General features: G+C 37.6%; 1 protein-coding gene and 2 long non-coding RNA genes across 4 annotated transcripts in view; 2 read left to right on the top strand and 1 right to left on the bottom strand.

The window, feature by feature from the left end:
* Nucleotides 1-24,616, bottom strand: part of LOC117208097 (E3 ubiquitin-protein ligase MIB1-like) — a 159,764-nt gene that overhangs the window by 32,828 nt on the left and 102,320 nt on the right. Inside the window, exon 1 of one of the 2 annotated variants that reach the window (XM_033448957.1) lies at nucleotides 2,722-3,240. The exons of the other annotated variant lie outside the window; for it this stretch is intronic. The gene's annotated coding sequence lies outside the window, so the exon portion shown is untranslated. Of the gene's footprint in view, nucleotides 1-2,721; nucleotides 3,241-24,616 lie in introns of those variants that run through there. 2 annotated transcript variants of the gene reach the window in all.
* Nucleotides 852-2,220, top strand: LOC117208101. The gene is made up of 2 exons (XR_004487632.1): nucleotides 852-1,866; nucleotides 2,116-2,220. It is a non-coding gene; the product is annotated as an uncharacterized LOC117208101 (long non-coding RNA).
* On the top strand, nucleotides 3,722-5,945 carry LOC117208100. The gene is made up of 2 exons (XR_004487631.1): nucleotides 3,722-4,700; nucleotides 5,001-5,945. It is a non-coding gene; the product is annotated as an uncharacterized LOC117208100 (long non-coding RNA).

A 24,616-nucleotide genomic window follows, 5' to 3' on the forward strand; every position in this document is an offset into this window, starting at 1 on the left:
AAGAGAAAAATTAATTCTATTATATCAAAAAAAAAAAAAAAAAAAAAAATTGACGAGATTATTGCTTTAGTATTATACCATTATTTCATGTTAGATAACAAATGTTAATTCTGATAATTTCTTACTAATTTTTTAAATTTATTCAGGCTTTCATAAGCGTTCTAGTACGTATAACCGGAGTTGTAGCTGTACGTTCGTATCTAAAGCAAAATGGGAAATGCACGGGAAATTGCTCGTGACACTGTGAATTTATTCATTGCTGCAACTTTCCATAATAAGGTGGTGTCTAACAACGTATATGTGATTTATCGAACAATTAACATCATTTCGCAACGAAATACAGTGGAAATTCTTTTTTCTTTTTTTAACGGTAACAGGGAACTTTGAAGAATGGCAAAGCTTCACTGCTATTTTATTATCGGTTTGAGGTATACATTTCATTAGGTGCTCGCGACACGCTCCGTAAAGCCATAGTTCAAGGGAGTTTAATGGGCTCAATTTAGTTATTTTGAGGAAGTATGTTGCACGGCTTGTTTACGAGGCGAAATTTCTTTAAAAAATGTCGCGTATAAAAGGCATTAAGGATTAATAGGATCTTTTGACACTTTTACTGCGTCGCGGTCTGTTGGCCATTTATGCATCGGTCTTCCTTTAATTTTTCACTGTTAATATAAATCTTAGTCGTCCTGAATTTACGACGTGAACGATTATTAAGCTTCTAGATTGGAATCGACACCATGAAAGTTTCACGCCACCAATTTCTCATCTAAAATGCTTTCACTAATTTCTTTATTGTTATCGGTTGTATTGTATCCGATATAATAATTCGTTTTTTATTAGAGAAATTAACAAGATTTAATAAGAAAATTATTTCCAAATGTTTCATACAAGTTCTTTATCCTTTTTCTGTATCGAATTAAAATATTGATCGGATTCTCAATTTGTAAAATGAATATCGTTTGTTAATAACGAACTTTGGAGTTATAATAATACGATGACTTCATAATACAATACTACGGCAATTACAATAGGACACTGCGTTCATTTCATAATTTCGTGCAAGCGAAATGGATATTTTGTGAGAACTGGTAAACGATAATGCAAAAATTAATGAACTCGAAATACATATTGAGGTGGATTGAACGTGTAGATTGTTTGGTAAGAAACGAGTGGATGAATTTGTAATAGTCAGTTGTATTAAAATTCGTATCAATACAAGAGATAGTATACGCTAGTTATAATCATCGCTCGCTCAATTTTATTATGCCGATCGCACAAAGGATAACAATTAAACTGTCCTAGGGAGCACGTTCATACATTTATATCGAACGACGTTGCAACAAAAAGTTAAAAGCTAAAGTTCTTATGTAACTCCGGCTGAAGATTACAAATAACGACCATAACAATCTGTCCCGAGTTCGTTTACCTCTAGACATTGTAAGCCAAAACAATCGTTAGGATTTAAAGACACAATAACGTGGGTCTCTCCCAGATTCCAATTTTTTGTTGACTTCTTCTACGTTTATGTGCTGCCGCAATATATAAGATATAAATAAAAATGAAAATGAGAATAGTATACAAATTATTACCGAAAAGTTCGGGCACATGTGGCTTAATTATTTTGATATAGTTCTGACCATTTTTCTCATGTTCTTTTGTTTTCATAGGACGAAGTTTTGTGCTATAACCATAGAGATGTATGGTCATAACTTTTCAGTTTGTTGTAGCAACGTGTCTTCCATGACGATAACGTGAAAATATTTAGAAGCAAACGATTTATATATAAACATATTGTTTATGTTGTTTGAGCAGAGATGAAATAATATCGACGTATTGGAAAAATATTCTTATACTTGAAGAAAATAGGTAAGAACATTCTGTATTATATGTTAAAAGAAGATTATAGGGATATTTTTATTATATATTTCTAAAATACGACAAGAATACATAACGTTACGTTTGACATAATTTTTTAATCCTTTGATAGTACAATAAAATGATACGAAATTCAGAATGAAAAATTTAGGAAATTATTATCCTTTCATCTTAAACATTTTGCTGCGTTTCCGATACGAAGTATTTATTTCTTACGTTATTTTGCGTATGAAATTGCAGATGATATGATAAGCCTGGAATGCAAAGGAGTTTCGTTCTTCCGCCAGACGTGGTTGCCAAATATTTGACTCAAAATATCATTCTACATAAATAATGTCAAATAAGAAGAAGGACAGAGTAAGTGTATTCACCATTATCCATCTGACTCAGTTTGTGTAATCAATGTTCAAAATAATACAATGTGACGAAATTAATTTTGTAGAATGAAGCTAGATTATACGTCTATATTTAATAAATGTTTGGAAGGATGTGATAAACGGATACATTACTGTAAAAAATTAATGGAAATGAAGATTAAGTAATGTTAATTACGTCTCATAGTACTTACTAATAAGTTATAACGAAATCTGTCAATTAATTCTTACTGTATACGTATAAGCACTTTTATATTAACGTCTAATTAATTTTTAGTCACAATCAGCCGGTTCAATCAAATGCAATTTAAAAACAATTTTATATTTAAGTTTCCCTTCATATCTCTGCTTTATATTATGTCTTACTTATTTCAAGTAATTTTGCATTGATATTTAACATATATTTTAGTCACATCGAGCTACTATATTTTACTAAAAAGTATTCTAACAAACGACAAACAAATTAACATACCTTTCCTTTGCCTAAAGAACATAACAGATTTCTTTTTCTCAGACGCCATTCCTGTCACATGCGAGGCCATAGCGGTCCATCACCTAACCGCGAGCGCAAGAAAGACCGAATCACCTAGCATCCGCTCGCACTAGTTATTTTGTTGCTAAGAATGGCAGGCGAGAGGATCGGGAAGTTGGATCGTTCTGTTCGTCGAAACAAAAGGTTTCCTCGATCGGGTACAAGTTCCGAGGTAAACATAAATTTCACGCGTAGAAGCTCGAAGCTACGATATCCAAAGGGTTGAACGTGTCATCCTATCGAGTCCTCCTCGGATTCCCTGTTTAACGACACCGTGACAGCTGAAGGGGCGAGCAACTGTATGCGTATATACGTCTTTGTACGGCATCGCGATCCGTAAGAAGAAAAGAACACGAAGAAAAGCAGAAGAAGAAGAAGAAGAAGAAGAAGAAGGAGACGATAGAGGCAGAACGAAGCTGAACGGGCAAGGGGAGACGGAGGAGAGCACGAGGAACGAGACAGAGGCCTGGGTAAGTTATCACTCGAGTCTGGACCAGGAATAGTCGCCATGTGGTGGCAGCCGTGGGACTGACTATTTTCGGGTAAAGACAAATTTGGCGCGATGCGCTACGAGGGAGCAAGCAAGCCTCGTGGTAGTCTCAAGTGTAAGCTTACATGTGCCGGGGGGTGTCGGCCACGACATGGAGAGGCCAATGGGATCTGTGCGGCCATTTTTAGAGGGCTCGTTGAAGCAACCGTGCCCAAAGCTTTGGCAGCATTCAGTCTGAAGCAGTCAACCAGTCAGGAGGATTCGCTAGAAGTTCTTGACTCGAGCTGCTCTAACACTCGCGACCAGAGAATATCCTCGACCTCTCGAAGGACTCGGTCTGTCTCGTAAGTCCAACATGGACGACGCTACCGGCCGGAACCGTTCCGATCCGCAATCGAATCGAACAGGAAGTGCGAGCAATCAGGTATCTCGCCGATCGGTGAAACGTATCGGTTTTCAGGGTCCAACCCCGTGAACGCGCGGATTTCGACCGTGTCGAAACCAGTGGATTACGTAATCGTCCGATTAGAAGATGAAACGCGTACCGTCACGGCGACAGGATCGTCCAGTCTTCGTCGTTGAGAAGTGGGTTTCCAATTTTCATCGATCGAACGATCGATCGGCTCGAACCAACAGAACAACGATTTTCTCGAACGATTTTTTCGTTCGAACCGGGCGATGCCGTTCCGTGCTTCCTTACTTCCCATAGTGAATGTGACGTATGGAATGTAAAGAAGTATGGAGCTGCGCCCAGGTGTATCATCGAACCGGAAACACGTCGTGGGACCCGGTGTTCTCCGCGAGACATGCTCAACAGCTGATCAAACAGTTGACCACATGTTTCTGCAGGCTGAAGACAGCAAGATTTTGTTACGCTCGATGAAATCATGGAAAACGACCGGTGCATTCTGATACGCTTTAGAAACGATTTTTACCGACGATTCTTGTTTTCATAGAAAATCAGCGGAGAGCAGTCGAAAGTCTCGAGAGTGCGCGATGCAACGTTACGCAAAGTTTCCACGTTTGGCGCGGTCATCGTAATGGAAAAAGATATTAAACAGCTATAGTCCGGTACTGGTATCTAGACGCCAGAAATAGAGGCAGTTCCACGTATACCGTAACGTGACTCGAGCATCTTTCCAGGTCCATGTGGCCTCTCCCGTGTTTTCTATTTACGGTTCCGTCGTGACTACCATGTGGTCGCCAGCTTTATTTAAATCGGCAAAATATTTCAAGGCGTTCCCAGGGCCCGTTTGTCTCCCCCGCCGAGCCACGATTCATAAACTAGAGATTTTCTTCTTGCAGATGACGACGATGCACCGTTCGACCAGTAAAAACCGGGGAAAAAGTGCTCTGGTGTTCAGCTAATCCCTTTTTTGTCTCGATTCTGTGCATCGTGTACCGACAGTAAACATCACTTATAGCGTATGTAAGTATAGCACGTGAAACATTTCTAAACTTAACATTTCCTAGCTATAAAATCGTTGAATGTAATCTTTACATTTACATGACGAATAACAGAAGCAACAACACGATTTTCAAATAATCACTAAACAGTTAAATAAACACGTTTAAAGTGAAATATAGAATTTTATAGCTAGATCGTTATATAGAGATCTTGATGCCATTCTCAAGTATTCTTGAGTTTATGTAATACCTCGAAGCTGGATAAAAAAAAAAAAACACGTTCGTTTATGAATATATTAAACTGTGGCTAATTTTATTACAGAGAGAAGAATGCACGGACAAGGAGGATGGAAGGGGTGAAAACGGTAGAAAGGGAAGGGAGAGCCTGGAAGGAGATGTTCGTCCGGTGGTGAAGTCAAAAATAGGACGCATGGTCACCAGCATATTTCCATAAATGAGTTCTCCGGTTACAGAGTCTATTTGCGTTCCGGGCCGGCGACCGAAGTTGCAGCCAATTACAATCGGTTCCAGGACGATTTACGAATTCTGCGACAGATCTAGGGATCTATTGTGCGCAGTAATCCACGAAGTTGTTGAAACAGGAGAGTAAAACGCGCGTTCTTCCATTCTTGCGGAGTATAATGATTGCAAAGATTGTGATTACGAAAGAGAGGGTTAGAGAACATGACGTCAGTGAGCTTCTGTGACGTAATCGGACTTCGATGTATATGTACTTAGGGATTTGTATTAAGTCATGAGTAATGCGATTTTCCTGAGAGCAGGCTTTTAAACGACGAAGCTAGCTATGATCCTTTTGATTGTGAGTTTTGTAAAAGGGGGATAGAAAAGTGATAAATAATTTTAGCAGATGGATGACAATACGCCATTAATTATTATTGATAGATAGTCGTTTATATACACGTTGAAAAAATTCTATTATTTATTCTTACTTATATATATCTTATATATATCTTCTTTCTTATATATATTTACGTTAAATATATGTAATTAATAATTGATACGTTTAATATTTGTCTCAAAGAATTATGTTGTTGTATCGAACAATATGAATATTTTAGACGACTTTAATTTTTAATGCGATAGGTTTGTATTTAGAAATGTTTTGTTATATAGGTGTCTTTTTGTATTATAAGAAATTAGCAAATCATCGAGTGTTTATATCTTTACGAGCAACAGTATTATTATAGTGATAATAAGTATCTATATTTTGTAAAGGAATAGAAAAACGTTTCATTTTTAAATAGTACACGGATATTTGTTAATTTTTTAATAATTAGATCATAGAGACGCATTTAAGGATTTAACTGCTCTTCTCGCCTTTATGTTTCCTGCGCATTCTTCAAATTTTTAAGTAACAGCTATGAAAGATATATTAGTAGTATTAGACGGCGAATATATCTGCAAAGGCGATTGTGCTTACCACAACTGTGAGATTATTTCTATCTATGTGATGAGATTATGAGTCGAAGAATTTTATTTATTTTAAGTGTATTTACCTGCAATAAGCCGGCGGCAGTAAACCGTCTATTAGTTTAGAAGAACCTTCTTCATTCGACATAAGCTAAGTCTACACTGACACGCAATTGTCCGCAGACACGTGTTCTATCTAATTGGCATTAACATTTCTGATGAAAGTGTCTGCGAGCAAATGTGTCTGTCAGTGTGTGTAGTCTTGTCTTTGTGATTCAAAAATGGAAGAATTTGAACATAAAGAGTTCATCAAACAAAAATTAGTTTTACTCGGTTTGTCAACTTATCGCTTTCGTTATTCATAACGATCATGTTTATCATTTTCGTAATAACGAAAGTGTCGTATGATTATCATAGACCGATGGCGTCTCATAATATATAATTTGACTTTTCTGTGCAAACTTCGACTTTACTTTTTAAGATGTTGAAGCTCAGATGTCTCAGTCTCGCTGTATTCCGTTGTATCTGCCAACCATCCGTGGACATCACAACGCGAGCCTCTGTAACGATCGCTAGTCAATTTTGTCAGCTGGTTGTACACGTCTCGTCAACAACGCGACGAAACTAATGCCAGGAACACCGAAAATGGGACGATAGACGAGGAATAAAAGTGCGCTAAACGCTCGATTTATGAGGTTGAGACAGCACCGCTGCTATGAATGTTCACCCTAATAAATAACTGACAGTCTACGGAGCAGAAACCATGGGGTTGGAGGTGGATGTGATCCCAGCTATGCGTGGAAGCCTCGACTATTCAGGATGCAGGCACGGCCGGATTTGCATTGCCGTCATTGTCGCGATTTGAATCGGTCGCTCGCTTGCTCGCTTGTTCGCTCGCGCAAGCGCCCAGATCCTGTCGCGGCTTGCTTCCATTGTGGCAAATAATTCTGCGGTGCCATGGGATTAACGATTGCCTTGAATGGGAAACGGACTGTAGCGGCCAAGGAACTGTGCTTGGGCTTTCGGCTATTCTATCGCCGCGTAAAATAGCACGGGCTTTGCGGAAAGAGGTGTTCGACGAAGCTTCGTAATTCGAATCGAAATTTCTGCTGAAGATACACCGTGTCGTTCGTAAATATCTACACGCTTTATATTCGATTTATATCAATGATACACGAATATCGATAAGGTATATAAATTAATGGCAAGCAAATGGTCAGAAGCAATTCTTACTGTTTCCTTGCGGAGTCAACAGATAGAATGCATCCTATGAAATATTAATTTTTTATTTCGTATCTTATCAATGATATATTAAAATTAAATACACGACAGTCGTCGAAGTATTGTAGTATTTTAAACACCATTGCTAGAATTATTCAGCTTCTATCAATCTAAAAAAACGCTCTCTACTTTATTTATACGTTGATGGCTGACAAACGAGTTGACGATAAACATAGCTGCTTGGATGATAAACATAATGTTTGACATTTTGTAACCGCTATAAACCTTGTCGAAAAGTTTACGATGGATTAATCATAAAGCGAGATTAAAATGAAAAAATCAACAAAAGTGTATTTTTCCCTCCGTAATCTTCGTATAGGTACTTTTTCTTCCTTCTCGCTCGATTTCAATCCGTTTATCTTTCGTTTCCCGTCACGGAAGAAGAGAAAATTCATTTCCGCCAGCCAGTCGACAGCAAATTCCATAGCAAGTAATAACTCAATTATTGACTCATGACTTTAAACGATTAGCGTTTGGTCGCGGAACACGTGCGTCGAATTCCGCAGCCCGAATACGCGTGCCGTTCGATTTCGCAGACAATTCGTTGGCTGGAAAGGGAGAGAACCAAGGGTGAAAAGGGAGACGAAACACGGAGGACCAGGTGAGCAGAGGCCATAACGAGCCAGCATTAAATTTGTCCACGGAAAATAGCTCTGTCCACACAGTGGCGGTAATGTTCTTGATTAAGCCGAATGAATTATACTGATATTATTCCCGTAAAATAATAATATTAGTTCTCGTATTATTGGCTAATGTTGGCATTTGCATTAATGGCCGTTTTCCTAATTGACGGGTCGCCACGTTTTGTCTATTTGTTGTACGCGTTACACCCGGTACCGATTATGTTACTAAGCGTCAGTGTGGAATGTGCATTATTCTGCTTTTTCAAAAGGAACGCGGAGATCAATCTATACGGTGATCTTGTAAACCTGAGTATTTCAATCCAAATCCAATCGGTTTTGTATATCTAGAAAATTAGAAAATAGAAAAATAAACAAATAAATAAAGAAAGAACGATCGTGTAATAAATTTTCGATCGAAGATTTTATTCAGCAGTGACTTGGTTGTTTTGAGAAAGATCTTTTTCACTGACCACCTAATACAAACCAAATTAATATAACAATGTAGGCTACGACTTATTCAAATTTGAAAAAAAGTAGATTAAATATAAATTTCTGTAACACTGTAATATATCCTCTTACTTCCTTTTTCTTAATAAACGTGAAAATTGTTACGCTTTAACAATGCGCGTCTTAATGTGTCATCAAAATTCATACAGCTAACTTTTACTATAATATTTAATATCTAAGGAATGTACGTAGATCGCATGTAGTCATCAGAAAATATCGCTAAATAATACGAAATTTAATATACCTGGATGTTATACTGTCTACAGCCACCACCGTACTAACGTTAACGTACTAAATGTACCGAATCAACCTCCGCTACTTTTTTTGCAAAAAGAAATATGTACCCCGAACACACACACACACACACATACATAAATGTTGAAACGAAAGGAACGTAATAAAAGGGGAAGACACTTAACGTGAAATGTGCTGTAGAAATTCGATCATTTCGGGCGGATAGATGCATTGGCGTAGGTGAATCGGTAGTCAAAGGCCTCCGTAGAGGGTTGTTGGCCATGCGACGCCAATAGAAGGTACCGGGGGTCAAATGACAGGCGAGCGCATCTATTGGCTACTCGGTACGATCGTCACGTTCGGTACGACAATTTATGACGATTGGAATAGCGGCCAGTTCAACCGTTACACGTTCGTGCAACGGTGCCGGACTACTAAAGTCTCGAACGAGACACCTTACCAAACTGGTTCAATTAGCAGAACAGCGTGAAAAAGGATTCACCGTCGTATCAGTCTGTAACGAACTTCCTGATAGGAATAATCCACCTGTACTCCACCTTCGTCCCTGTAAAGCTCGATTTTCTAGTCGATGGAACGACGTCATTCCTCCTCGCTTTTATCTCGGTTCCCTGAACAGAATTTAGCCGAATAGTTTCTATGTGAGCGCGTTCGTGAGGGATACTAACGCGAAAGACGAGGACAGCAAGGATCGAAGAACCAACCGTGGCAATCGTGATGTATGGCTTTCGTTATTGGTGTTACACGGAGGTGTTTGATGATTGTCAATGGCCGCGTTGGGTTTAAATCGCCCTGTATCGCTGATTTTGATCTACTACTTTTCGTTGCTCTGGGATTACGTTAAACGATGAATAATTACTGTAGTTGGAGACGTTTTCAGACGTGGAAATGCTTTGAAGAACTTAACTGTTACGGCGAAATGGAAATTTTTTTTTTTTTATTTATTTGTTAAAATTACAATCAATTCTCGCGTTGAGAATAAAATGGAAATTAACATTAACTCTTCGATGGTGTTCCAAATCAATAGAAAGTTAAAATGTAAAAAAAGTGACGAATAAACCAAGTCGTAAATAAATAGTAGATAAATAAAACGTTTCTAAATATGAAACAAATAATTTGTATCTACCTACCTCTTTACCAAGTTTCATTATCTCGTCATATATCATTTGCATAATAAGCTACGATTTATTTGTTGTAACACAATGATCGGTTTATTGAAAATCTGAAAACCCTTCTCAAGTATTTTATATTTACATCATAATGTCTTATATCGTAAAAAAGCTTTATTGTTTTTAATTAACTTAATTACTCAGTACTGTTATGTTTGATTAAGAATTTATTTTCACGTGTAATAGATTAAAGTATCGAATTGAAAAGAAAACATCCAAACGCAAAATTCTAAAAAACTTAGAATATAAGTTTCCGTATACAAACCGTTTGTTATTCCTCGATAACTATGGTTCTTGTAACGGATTTAAACACAGCTTTTAAACTACATAATTAACGTGGTGCTATGCACGATACCGATAGATATTGCGGAATGATTCTTCGCCCTTGTGATTTTCGGGGCGCGCCGCAAATCGCGTATTCGCTGATAATGAATTTGCTGGCTAATAAATTCGAGCTATCAACGCATCTGGATTAACGTTTCAGCCCGTCACGTTAATATAGTGCACACCCTGAGTGCTCATCAACGTTAGTGGTGTATTTGCAAATGTTATGCACACGTCCAGAAGCCAAGCAATGTACACGGCCAGAGCACTGACATAATAAAGATTTATTTACTCCGGTAACCTATACGCGTTGACCGTGCTTCTATTCCCACCTGGATCTATGGATCTAATGGACAAATACGGGACTTAATTTATCTTCGTTCACGACGCGAAATTCATGCTTAGATTTACATATATACGAGATATTTTGTAAAAATTCCGCTAGACCTTCGTTCTTCTTCAGAGGGTTAAAGTTGATTAGATTTTGATGCTAAAAAATAGTTCACAAGGTACAAGTTCTTCTATTTCTTACTCTTCTCCAGACGTAACAATGTTATTACCTTTACTTAAGACTAATATAATTTATTTCTAACAAAACATCGTGAATCTATCGTCTATTCTCAGAGTATCTGTATATCTTCGGATTCATCAAATTGTTCTCTTCTTCAACTACATAAAATACTTTGTATCCATCAAACGATGTAGAAATGAACAAAAACAGGCCTATCTGCCTATTTCTCTCGTATAGTCTTCATTTTAATTTCGTTCCTATCCGACGCAAGCCAATTAAAGTAATTAGGAAAATTCACTAGAGAGCACAATTTCATAACGACATCAGAGACTTAAGCTGAGAGGAAAAGATCTGTGACTAGTTGAACAGAATCCAACCGTATCTCTCGTTGCTTCGAGCTCGCTTTGCAAACATCTTATCGGGCGATAAACCAGACTTGTTACTGAGTGCAAGCGGTATTGAAGTTGAAGCAACTCGCGCGATCCAACATCCAGAAGCAAGTAGTTACGTAAGTGGAGCATGTCGATATCGAAATTCTGTTAACTACATCACTGGTGGCTGCAGCCACAGCGATGAACGGCCGGTGTCCGCAGCCATAGCGACGAACGGCGAGCATTGACAAGGCAGGAACATTGGCAATTAATGGGAGGTGGGACTTAATTAGTACAATCTCCATGGTGTGTTCCATTCCCGGCGTATCGAGTCCCATGTCTACGATCACCTCTGTCTCTCCCTATCTCCTCCCTCTGCCTCTCTCTCTCCCTCTCTCATTCTGCCCCTAAATACCGAGCGTTCCAGCGCGTTCCTCAGAAGAAGGTAATATCCTGCTGGAAGCCCCAGCTACGACTTCTTGCAGGACAACGTTGCTGAAATACCGATTTCAGATACGTCTACAGACACAAGAGCCGAGGGAAAGGTATTGGTACAGCGAGAAATTGTACTCTGAAAGGAAATTACGTCGAATGGTTGTTCAAAGAACATTTTTTGTAGACACTTATAAAGAGTGGAGCAGAGGCTTGTGAATATCGAATTAGGGTTCATTGGGAAGAGTGAATATACACGAAAGTGCTAGAATACTTGTTGTGGAATAATTATTAATTAATAATTATTAGGGTTTCAATGTATTTGAACACTCGCAATGGAAATATCAAATGAAAATTAGAAGAGTATCGACCCTTTGATGAATTTGAACTGCGTCAGATGACAAGTTATCATTCATGAACGTTTTATTTAGATGGCTATCCCAACAGTACAAAACGCTATATCGGGTGCATCAATTAGACTCTTCACGCGTTCTTTAAATTACCCAAACCACCTCGTACATACTCAAACGTGATCATTCGTTAGACATGATCGACAGATAAACTCATCCTACTATTTCTTGCTACTGATTCACGTAATCTTTATATCATCTGCAACGACACAACCCACGATAAAAATGAACTTAAGCCAGAATATTTAAAATCGCTATTGTAAAAGTCCAAGCAACAATTTACAACAAGTTACAAATGTAGCGTACCTGTAGCTCTTTCAAAGCTCCGTGACAACCCTGCGTACATATCTAGAACCTAATATTAAATTATTCGTTTCTTATTTCTTATGGATACGTTATCATTTATTGTTAACAGCGATCACGGAATTCTCTTCTTCTATCGTAAGGTTATACGGATCGTCTTGCTCGTCTTCAATATTTTGTCTAGGTAAGGTTCAATATTTTGTCATCTAAAGTAGATGATATTTTCTCATACTTTCGTTATTATATCAAAGATTAATAGTATCTCATAATATACAACTTTCGTTATTCTATGCAAAGTTCAATATCGAATTTTAACACGTTGAACTTTCAGTGGATCAAATAATCGTATCTTACCACACGCGTAAAGTATGCGGAATAAAGCGGTCGCTGGAAATGTAATATAATGGAAATGATAAATGCAGTAAAATGTAAAGAAATGAATTCAGATACACTCTTTATTTTTCTTCGAACGCTCGTAACGCAAACAGCTATGAATGCGGAGAACGAAGTTTGTTGGCGGCTTAATTAATCAAAAATAGGTACATCCGAGTTTAGGAAATCTTTTAGCAAGCGAACTTGCAAGTATTCCCCAAGTCATCGAGATACTTTAAAACATTAAAGAGGCTTGGCCTATCCTGTTTTTAATTAACTCTGCATAGAATTCGAAGGAAGCTGCGCTCAGCCGCTGGATCTTGGTCGAAGGCGAGCGATATTGAATCCGCGGATAACTTTTCATGGAGTTAGACTTCGCCTATCCTGGCACGTCGTTAAGGGAGCCCCAAAGGGAGGAAGAAGGGAGAAGTACGATTTTATTGAACTACCAGCTTCGACGCCAGGGAAAAAGGGGTGTACGTGTTTACATTACCAAGTAACCGCGGGTGCATCCGCTTTTCATACTCTTCTTTCGTTCCCATTTAAATGTTACATCCCCTTTATCGTTACTCGTAATTGCTCATCGATAATGCCCTGTTACCAGTAATGTCGATCATTCGTTTGTCTTATTTCATGTAATTATATTTTATGGTAGCTGTCTGTGAAGCTAGTTTTAGTTTTGTTTTATGTCTACAAACTATGTAAAACCAAGTGGAATTTCTAGGCCATTAGGCTGAAATAAATAAATACGATACGGTATAATTATATAAATTATATTACATAAATTACACATAAATATTATACGTGTTTTATCATATGTGATAGAATATTTAATCGACTTTTAACGTTTTCTATAATACAGGTCAATTCTTCACCCACTTGCTCCCAACTTTCAGCTTTAAAACGGTGGTCGTCGTTCGTGTAATCGAATAGTGTTCGGAAAGTTTTTAATGGTTCTCGTAATTATTTGATCAAAATCACGATAACACTCGATTCGATTTCTGACATTCTGAATCACTAGTTACAACTTCGTTACGAATTAAAAAAAAAAAACCATTCTGAAAGTTCTTTCGTTTTAATGGCTTTTCTGGTTTTTCTGTTCTATTCTTTTTTTAGTAGTTGAATATAGAATTACAATTTTGATGTTTTAATTTCGGATTTAACTTTTTTCACTGAGTTTTGAATAAAAAACATTTTCAAATAGAATCTGATTAATGGTGAAACGAAGAGTACTTACATTTACCGATACATATTTATAACACGTAACACTTACTTTTGAATGAAATCCCACATTGTGGAACGAGTTCGGTTTCATCTTTTTCTAAATCTTTTTATTGGATTTCTAACTCTGGGGAAACTCATTATATTTTTAATTACGTTATATTATACACTTTTTTTTTTTGTAAGTTAGTACCTTTGATATTTTATTTTATTAATTGTAACGTCTATAGTATTGCAATTATATTGCATGTAGTAATTGTAATTATATTAATTTGATATATAAGTATGTCACCATACTTGATTTATCGAACAACGAAAAAAATATTTTTATAAATGATATATTAAATAATATAACTGCTAATATTGAAATATTAAAATAAAATGTTTTTTCAAACATTGATCAAAAACTGCAATCGTCGTTCAATCTTTTGATTGCTATGTTACTCTCCTTTCTACGTTGTTACGACGAGAGCAATTCGTTTGGAGCAATAACGATCAATCTAAAGATATTTTTAACAATAAATTGCAGTGCACTTATCAAACACGACAAATTTGTCGGGATGATGAAATTGCAGAGTCCTTTGATACAATTATTAACTGCGCTGAAAACGTAAAGTGTTTTAAAAGCTATAAATGCACCTTTTTCGTTTCCATTTAACTTTATAACATTTTCACGAAGCTCTAAACAAATAATTTAACATATTAACAATTATATATCTCTCCATTCTCTAACAGTGTAAAAAGCAAAATTATTTTACTGAATTAAAGTTATTGACAAAGATAGATGAGACATTGTAGAAGATTACTGAGCTGTCGTGTTCGATGCCGACAGCAATTCAACGTTACATTAATTTTAAGTAGATGCTGATAATTCTTCTTATTTTATACTTGAGTAAAATAATTTTCCTAACATAATTTTCGTAACAGCAATTTACCATGAAGCTTCTTCACTTCTCAGTACTTAATATTTTTCTACAATATTTTAATTGTTATAAAATGCTTAAAATTTTTTATTTACGAATTCAATGACTAAAATCATTTGATACGACAAATCCCAGATTCTTTAATATCACAGTATTATCGTAGCTTCGATACTTTGAAATATGATAAAATCGTGAAAATAATCGAATTAATTGGGAGATACCTTTGTCCCCTTTAATTCCTTTGGTTTAAACAACAAATCCTGAGTATGCTGTTCCGAGTGAAACAACTTCTCACTGCGAAAATTTTAAACGTATCTATTCCTGAAAAATTCCAGAATCTCATTATATCAAAATTCACGACAGATGGAGATTTATAAATCCTCTATGTTCCAAGGTTCCAAACAAAATGATCACCCTACAATCCTTAATAAGTCTCTTACGATTCTTGGAATTTGTCTCAATTTGTTTCTTGCGTATTAATTTTTATGAGTCTGCAGGTTTAATTTATTTTGCAAATACCTTTACGAACTGTGCGGAAGCCTTAACGCTCTTCTAAATCTCACCCTTAAAAAGAAGTCAAAATAACCTCTGTCGGGAACAAAGAACAGCGCGTGTTTCCACACCCGAGACTTTCGACAAAAAAGGAAAAAGGCTAGAGAGAGAGAGAGAGAGAGAGAGAGAGAGAGAGAGAAAGAGGCACATACAGAGTGAAACAACGCTGGAGACAAAACAGACAGCCACCCATGGAACGGCAAATTGTCCAGGGTGGCGTGGCAGAGGCTCATAAATAATACAGCGGTTTCGCTTTCAACAAGAACATCGTCGGAAAGCAGCAATCTCTAGGACTGAAATTTTCTCGCGGACATTCCGCATGCAGCGTCAACACGGATAATGTGGCGAATGGTGCGACGCCAGGCTCCTTCTGTCTTTCGTCGACGAAGAATCGCAACCCGCTTACGACGACAAAGTGTCCTTGGAACGGGGTGAGAACGAGAAGTCCGGAACGAAAAGGTATCGCCAACCTTGGGAAACAAGAGTACAAAGGAGAAGAAAGAAGCAAACGAGGAGGATGGGACAGGTGGCGGTCGCCCAACTCGAAGGAACTTGAAAAGCTGACGTTTCGCTTACGTGCGGGAACTGGCAAATGGGGGATATATCCCATGCGACCGGATGAATTTGTCAAGTGGGCATCGAGGGCCTCATTGAAAACGATGAAAATCGGATGCACGTGAACACAGGATTTTCTGTAAGACGCGAGCGTTTGACGTATTCATCGGAATTTAGAATTAACAGCGATACAATGGAGCAACATCCAGCCGTAATTATTTAGAATAGAGTATCTTAAGATACGGATCAAAATTCAATTTAATTCAAACTTGGCTCAAACTAATCCAAACCTTAAACCAAATCGCAAACATTAGAAATACGATATAGTAGCTGTCGATGGAAGAAGATGAGTGTTCATGAGGTTCAAAGAGTATTATTTTCGTAGGACTATACTTGTTCTATGAAAGAAAAAATATTGTATAGTAATACAGTCGAAAATTGATTACTTGGAAAGATAGTTATATGGGGTTGTGTTTTAAAGTGCGATTATGACGTATAGGAAACGTCTTGTACTTCCATGGGAGAGAGACTACTGCTATTACCAGTTCAGAAGATATTTGAACTTTAATTTTGCAAAACTTACTGTAGGAAAGGCGAGAGAAAGAAAAAGACAAGAGTAATGCGTTACATTTTTCTCTGTCTTCTATTCGATACCTTCAGAAGGTATTTTAACTTTAATCTTGTAGAACGTACTGTATAAAAGACGAGGAGAAACAGAAACATAAGAGTAGTGCGTCACATCTTTTCTTATCTTCCATTGGTACATTCTGCAAAATTAAAGTTAAAATACCGTTTAAACCGTCCAATTTTCCACTATTTTACCTTAATACTCTTCTACGTAGAATGACGAGAGGATTCGACGTATGCAAAGCATTGTTCAATTAAAAATACAACACGTACATCCTGTGCAATGAACATGCAACATTGGAATTGTAAAAAAAGCATGATATTTTGACATGGGAATAAAGTTTGGCCGTCGAAGTGTTGACAAAATATATTATTGTTCGACGCATGTTACGAAGAATTGATTGAAGCAAAGTCATTCTATTTATTATTCACGTACTTATGACGTTCCACTAACTGAAAGTCTAATTTTTCTACTCTTAAAACGTAATAAGAACGCGTTAGGAAGACAGGCAAGAACTTGGTGTTTTTCTCGATTCGCTGGTACGAAACAATGGGGAAACGCGTCAGAACGATAAAAATGGCACGTGTCACGTGCTCTCTTCGTAAGGACACGGTCGACTTCTTTTTCCTGACAGAAAATAGGCGACTCAGAAAAGGCGCCGTTCGTGACTCAATCTAGAATCGTCCACTGAGTCCTTGCTCGTCGACTTTGATAAATGAGAGGTGGAATAACCGTTCCCATCGTTGCGACCAAACTATGAGTATTATACCTAGCGGGATTCATCCCGTTGGAAATCCCGTTGGAAGCAAGTACGATTATCCGCGAACAATGTTTCAGCTGTTCGAATGTCCATGAGTTCGAAATTCTAACTCCATCTTCTATTAAGGTAGATAGACGTAGAATGGAGGATGCAGCATGATGTTGACATTTAATGCGGAGTTTGGATATACTGAAATGTTTGTTTTACGTACAGGGAAACAGATGCATGAAATGAAGATTCTTGGTGAAGATTATATCAATTTATCTATAAAATTTTTATAGACATTTGGATATTTAGATTTTGTAGTTCGCGCAGTCAATTGCTAAAGTACGTAGTCCAATTTTCTTTTCTTAAAAATGCAATAAATAACTTCTGTATATGTACATTTTCAAACTGGTTTCGAATTTTATCGATACGATCATACAGTGCTTATGAAATTTCAAAATGTTTTATATCGTACATACAATATATGTATCCATAAAAGTTTCTTTCGGTAAGTGTCCAAACACTTTCTAGAGTTCGCTGTACCTGCGTATACATCTTTCATAACGTAGAAGTACTTTTATTTTCTTTTTATTTGTTACACCATAAGTAGCTCTTAAACCGAAAAGGTGGATACTTCATGCCTGAACCGAATTGAGTTTCTCGCAAGTTAGTAGGTAGAAAACCTTTTTTCCCCCACTTGAGAAAACTTATTTGGCAAAAGTCTTATAATAATCTTAATTTAGAACGCTTAAAGTTGTCGTATAAATTTCTTTGCATCTTTTTTTCAACAAGTGTTACCTGCAAAATGTATCGAACACGAAAGACCCGCGTTTACATTCCGAGGGTACCGTAAAAACGTTTACAGTCGAAGAGTTGATTACATAAAGCATTCAAATATAAATAAAAAAATGGAATCTAAGTAGCAATTGTTTGATCCATTGAATGTTATAAGAGGTATTTTCTCTAAAGTGTACGAAATAAGAAGTATATAAAGACACCATAATTTTAAATTTAATAAGAGCAATGAATAGATACGTGTAGTATATAGCACAGAATAGATGACCTGTTATCAAAATGGTAAAAAACTTTCAACACAAAAGTCGCTAAAGTTCATACTGTATCAAATTTAAACTTTCTTTTACCCGTCAGTGTATCTTGTACGATCGGTGTCTGTTCTTCAACTGCGTGTCTATCAACGCATTGTACGTTGCAGAACGTTCTGTCCTTCCGTACGAGAAACACCTGTCCAGCGGTTCCTGTTGATTCTCAGTCGACGACCAGACAACGTATCCGAGGAATTGGATGACCGTCGATACGGCGTATATTGGGCGGCCTCGAATCGATTTCATTGGTTACAAAAACGAGCTTGGAAAAACGGTAAGCAGCTCACGGAGCGGCGCTTCGACACCGATTGAAACTTCGTGTGTTCGTGCCGAAGGTGTTGAGTGCATTTCCTGGGGCATGACGTGAATGGCCGAGCGGAGCAGGTTAGTTTTAAAATAAGACAAAGGCACCTGCCTCTTAGCTCCCGCGGCGATCGTTTCAGCAGGACGATCACGCGCCACCGGCCGTCCAACTTTGCCGACTAATCAGAAAAATCCACACTCCGTCGACCTTATTGAATTGTCCCTGACGACTAAAAGGTCCTCCCTTTGTTCCTGATCACAGCCTATCCGCGTGAAAGACGACGACTCGCCGATTTTTTCTCTGGCTTGCACCTTCGTCTTCCTTTGCTCCCATTTTCGATATGAATCCATCGAGCAATCTGTTTGGTATGTCGTCTATGTTTCTCACAGAGATGGAATTTATTTTGCTTTTGCCCAATAAGTTAAGGTATCTGTAGCGTAGATCAATTCTCTTGACAAATTTTTGGAGATTGTAACGATACGTTTTTTTCATCTACTATGTATACGTGACTGGATTTTTAGGGAGTTTAATTTCAATCAAACGAAGATATTCATCCTCAAAGTTGAAAGTTTTAACGTACGTAACGTTGCGTGAAATGGCTAGAAGAATCATTTTTAAAGTGCAAGATTCACCTCCGAATCCTTTCGTCTTCGAGTAAAAGTAATATCGGTAATTCCAGCGAGTAAAATGACGTATATTATAATGCGAAGCTGTTGTTCTATTTCTGAATTGTTTATCAGTATGCGCGTGTAGAAAGTACAGACACGCCATACATTGGAAACTACAGAAAAGCGATTGTAATTTTTCCTAGAATTTATGTTATTTATATCATTAATCTTCACAGAATAAATGGACTTGTGGAAGTGAGTCACTTGTTTCGTGAGAATTGAATATTAAACATCCGCGATATAGTAATTAGTGATTTTTCCTATTAAAACTCGCCCACGCTTCTGCATTTTCCCAAGGGGATGAAAATTATGGAACGTTTTAAGCGGAAATATTTGAACTTCCCTAATTCGATGGCTAGACGCTGCAAGTGCCTAAAACGAAACATTGTTCGCAGCGATACTTTCACGCAGCCATTCGATAAATAGGAAGCTGCGTTTAATGCGATATCAACGTAGAAATAAAATTCCGTTAGTCGGTTGTCTGATGGCAAAATTCGATCGATCGACTTCGATTTGGAAGCGCTCGTCTGCAAAACACATGGGAAATTTGAGAGCGCGCCGGTGCAAGCTTCCACCGATTCAATGTTATCGAATTAATTGCAATTAGAATGTAAAGTTCGTTGAAACAAAATGCGAATCTGATATTGAGATATCGTGTACGGGCATATGTTCCGTTTCTCTAATCTGTACGGCGAATTTTGTCTATGATATTGTAAACGCGCATCGTGCACGGCATGGAAGACAAGTGGAGATCACGGGACAGAAGGATCTTTTTTATTTTAACGTCGCTTTACGACTAGAAAGGAGTATTTTAATATAACGTAATTGAAGGCGAGAATAACGTATCGGACGATGTAGGTCTTTTAAAAATAAGCGATGAATTGACGGAGTTTGGCGATTCGTAAACGGTAAATAGGTCACGCATACCTGGATATTACAGTTTTCATTACAGCAGTCTGGTTAAATAATTTATTTGAACGAAAAATTGAACGATTCGATTAATGTATCGTCGATAATGCTTGGAGAAAGCAGGAGAAAACGTATTGCAGGTGGTCAAGCGATGAATTAAGTTCCTTTCCTCTGGACGCTTCGGTTAAAACGAGCTTACATCTCGTTTGCGTTGATTTATCTGCACGGCAAAAGATATTATTTTTACAAAGTAAATCGTTTAAGCAGTAGCTAATTCTGTTTTCCGCGCAAATCATAGAAGTTAAATGTAATTAGATTTTTCATATGTATTTTTCTCAATGACGTTTTAAAGGAACAACGTTTCATTGAATTGGCTATTTCTTTATCGTTATTTTATGTCCACTATAAAGAACGAACGAAATACATAAAAATTAAATTAAAATTTCATCAAAGGTAAAAGATTCGTGTTCACGTTGTTACGTACGCTTCGGTATGTAATTAACTTCGTAAATTGTTTTTTCTTGCTAATTTACCATTCTTATAATTTATAATATGTACGCAGAATTCCATGTGAAATTTAATTAAGATTTTCTAGTTTAAACCTATTTAAATTCCTTTGCTTTAGATTTTCAATATTCGAAATTGATCATTCTCTTCGAAATTTCCTCACAAACCGGTTACGTTGTATTATCTACGATCTCGATAAAAATGCTTCACTTTCCTTAACCTACTTATATAGTCGGCGAACAAAGGAACTGCGAAAACAAATAATTATTTCGTACGCGGCTTATCCGTGCTGTTTAATTTCAATACGCCGGCGATTCGGTGTAGAGCCAGCTAACTATGTTATTTAATTAAATACTTGCCAGGCGGCGATGAGGCCGATGCGATGAGGCGAAGATGAAATATTCCTGTGCACGTTACAACGGGCCGCTGGTAATTCTCGCAAATATCTGTACGCTATATCATACGTACCTTTGTCAGTTTATTACGCTATACGCGTACCGGCTGGAAAATTCGAATAAAATATATCAGACACCACGGTCGGTTAATAAGGCACGAAATTACGAACAGGAATTCTCGCCGAATAGTCGACTGACAGTAAGCGCTCGCATTAAATACATCGCTGTATAACATTCCTGGAATCTCCTCTAGGAACCGGCATGATATATAGAATTAACGGCTCTTTTCGAAAAGGATGGTAAAATTCTTGATTCGGGAATCGTGTGCTGCTGCTGAATTATACGTTGCACCGAAATCGGTTGAAAGCAGCTAGTACGTAGGTAACAAATATTTTTTACATCTTTTCTCAAGAAAGTCATTAACTCTTGTTTAAAAGCCGCTGAGCGTAATGGTGAAAAGATCGCGGACATCGATGCGTTTATAGAAAATTCAAAGATGCGGAAATGTACAAAATGCACATCCTATGCGGAAATATTTAAAATATACAAAGTATGGCAAATATAATATTTACGTGTATCGAGCAATGCTATGTAACTATGGTGTAATTCCATATTTTGCGATAAAAATGGATTTGATTAATTTTTCTGCAAATATTATAAAATTCGATTTACGACTCGGTTGAACAGCCAATAATTTATTACGGTGATCCACGTGACTGTCAATGATCAATTAAAGAAGATAATTCGATTTTTTAATATGGAATATCATATATTGCCATGGATTTCGATCAATCGGGTTAAAGCTATTTTGATTCTTTCTTGGCAAATCATTTTTCTCGCACGATCTGAAATACCAAGAGAAATCGCACTTTCACATCGGAGAATTTACACTAAATATACAAAACGGTGCCGCTGGTTAATAAGGTACGAAACTGGGTGCAGAAGCCCTCTTCAGGTAACAGTAAATACGCGCCAAGTACTAAAATTTGCATTTAACTACTGCAGCCAATTTGAATACCTAATTTGAATACGTAGCCGCATAAATTTATGATAATTACTCTTCTTAGCGTTATTTGAATGTTGTCTACAAGCGTCGTGTACTTAACACGTGCTACGTTTAGTAATCAGACCTTCTTCTCTTCTTTTAATTTAACGCCTGCCTGTTGGTGTTACTTGATTTTTGCATTAACGAAACGCTGATCAATCTTCAGATCAATCGATATCTACGTGCAAATATTTTTATACGAATTTATCATTCGCCACAATATTTGATTTTGGCAGTGCAACAAGAAAACGTTTCCAATAAAAATTCATCTGTATCGAACGATTAATTTAACGAAGAATTCATTTGATCCAACCTAATGATCAATCGTCAGGTACTACAACGATATAATTCCTTTTCTCTCCATCAAACGCTCTCAGATAAAGGAACATGCGTAGAATAGACTTTTCCAAAATTCAAACGTTACCGACACTAGTCGAAATTCTAAAAAAAGAAAAAACTGCTCTTCTTCCACAAGTCTCCGTGCGAGTCTCAAGCTGATCATCTTGACGTGAAATTATCGATAATGCGATCCGAAGAACAGCACTTCAACGATCTGACGATTCGAATCGAACGACAAAGAAATAACTCGGTGTAACCGAAATCTCCATCAAACGATCTTCAATACAGGCGAAATGGGCATGGCGATGGAAAAGCTGTGAGAAGCTGGTTGGCGCGGCGCCACCTCGTACTCCATATTCCCCTTTATACCATGCTCGCATCGTTCCTCTTCGCGTTTTCGCCCCTCTTCTCTTCGTTCGGCCGAAAATTCCACCGCGGTATAGTTTGTTAGGTCCGTGGACGTTCTTCTGGCGTCGGCGATTTTCCGTCGGGCCGGAAGTCGAGGGCCCAGAGGCCGTTGCATCGGAAAATCCGTAGCTCGCATCTGTCGACCCGATACGCGTCTTCTCTGATGCATATATGCATGCACGTTATGCATAATCTACCAGGCGCATCGTGACCTCGGTCCACGATGCCAGAATGGATCCGCGTTTTACGTGCTGACCCTGCTGCGAGAATTCTATCCACCTTCGAGCCACTCTCCGCGGAAAGTGCTATTTGCTGATCGATTCTGACGAGATCCGGCCAACTTTGCGCGATGGAACTCCGGCCAACGGACATTACGAGTTTCGTGGGACGTTTCGGATGGAAAACGCGAACGCGCGTTTCTCTTTGGCCAAACGTTTCGATGGAGATCGGCTCTTTTCGTTTGCTTTTCTTCCTTCGAGATCGAAGAGCGAAAATAAAAAGAAGTTGTAAGCGCTATTTTTAAAAGAACCGTTTAATTTCTTCACGGCGAGGATGCTTATACGAACACCGGTATCGGTAAACGCAGACGAAAGGGTTTTTACGATAATTCGTACGGTTTTTAACATTTTCTTTTTTTGTAAGAAAGTTCGCAGTGTCTGGTAAAAAAGATTGCCACCCACGACTGCCATCGTCGTTTTTCCGCTAGTTTGTTCGTAACTACGAAGGAGAAAGTAGAGCGATATTATTACAAAAACCATGAAACGACAGAGCGATAAAGAGAACGAAGGTAATAACCAATGAAAAATTACGAACATCAGACGGAAATGTAATACAGAAGAAGATAAAATTGATGAATCGAAGTGTTAAAATATGTCGTTATATATAAACGTTGATCGACGAATCGAACTGTATTTCCTTAACTAAACAATTGTATTTTATATTTGTCATTACATTTATATGTTATACTCGATTGTAATTTCTGAAGATTAGCGTGTCAGTGAAAATTGGAATCTCGAAAATTCTGTTTCGATTGTATCGTTATTTTGAATATCGGCCTGTCTATTATCCGCGTGTATCGCTACACGAGAGGAAGTCGGAGCGACGATTTCGCAGAAGCAGCAGATGTTGGCGGTTTCGGCCAATATCGACGTTCCTAAGAGTCGATTATTGAAATACAGTTCGTAGCGCTTTACTGAGGAGTTTCCTAATAGGACAATTCTCCTCGACACTGCTTTCAGAAGTACTTTACCGAACATGTTATTTTCGAGTCGACTTTAATACCAGTTTCGATCGACTTCGGAACCGGAGTTAATAGTTGTTTAATGTTAGTTGGCCATTGCCTATCGCTTCGCTGAATGAATCTCCAACCCTAGCGAATCCAATCGACGTGGAATTACTCGATGGGCTATCGAAATTTTTCAAATTATGTAACTTTTACGTTAAAAAACTTTCGATCTTTCGGTAACAGAAAAGTTTATCGAAGCTGTACTTATGGCGTTCGATCTTTTTGCAGTTTCTCTTTAACTCAATAAGAACCAAAGTTGAGTTGACGCAATATTTTATTTGTAATTTTCTGTTTCCTTTTTTCCGTTCAATTTGCGTTATTGAATTCTATTAAATTCATATTGGAATTACGAGAAGAGATTCGCC

The sequence above is a fragment of the Bombus bifarius genome, unplaced genomic scaffold, assembly GCF_011952205.1.
Source record: "Bombus bifarius isolate JDL3187 unplaced genomic scaffold, Bbif_JDL3187 scf7180000008056, whole genome shotgun sequence".
NCBI classification, from domain to species: domain Eukaryota; kingdom Metazoa; phylum Arthropoda; class Insecta; order Hymenoptera; family Apidae; genus Bombus; species Bombus bifarius.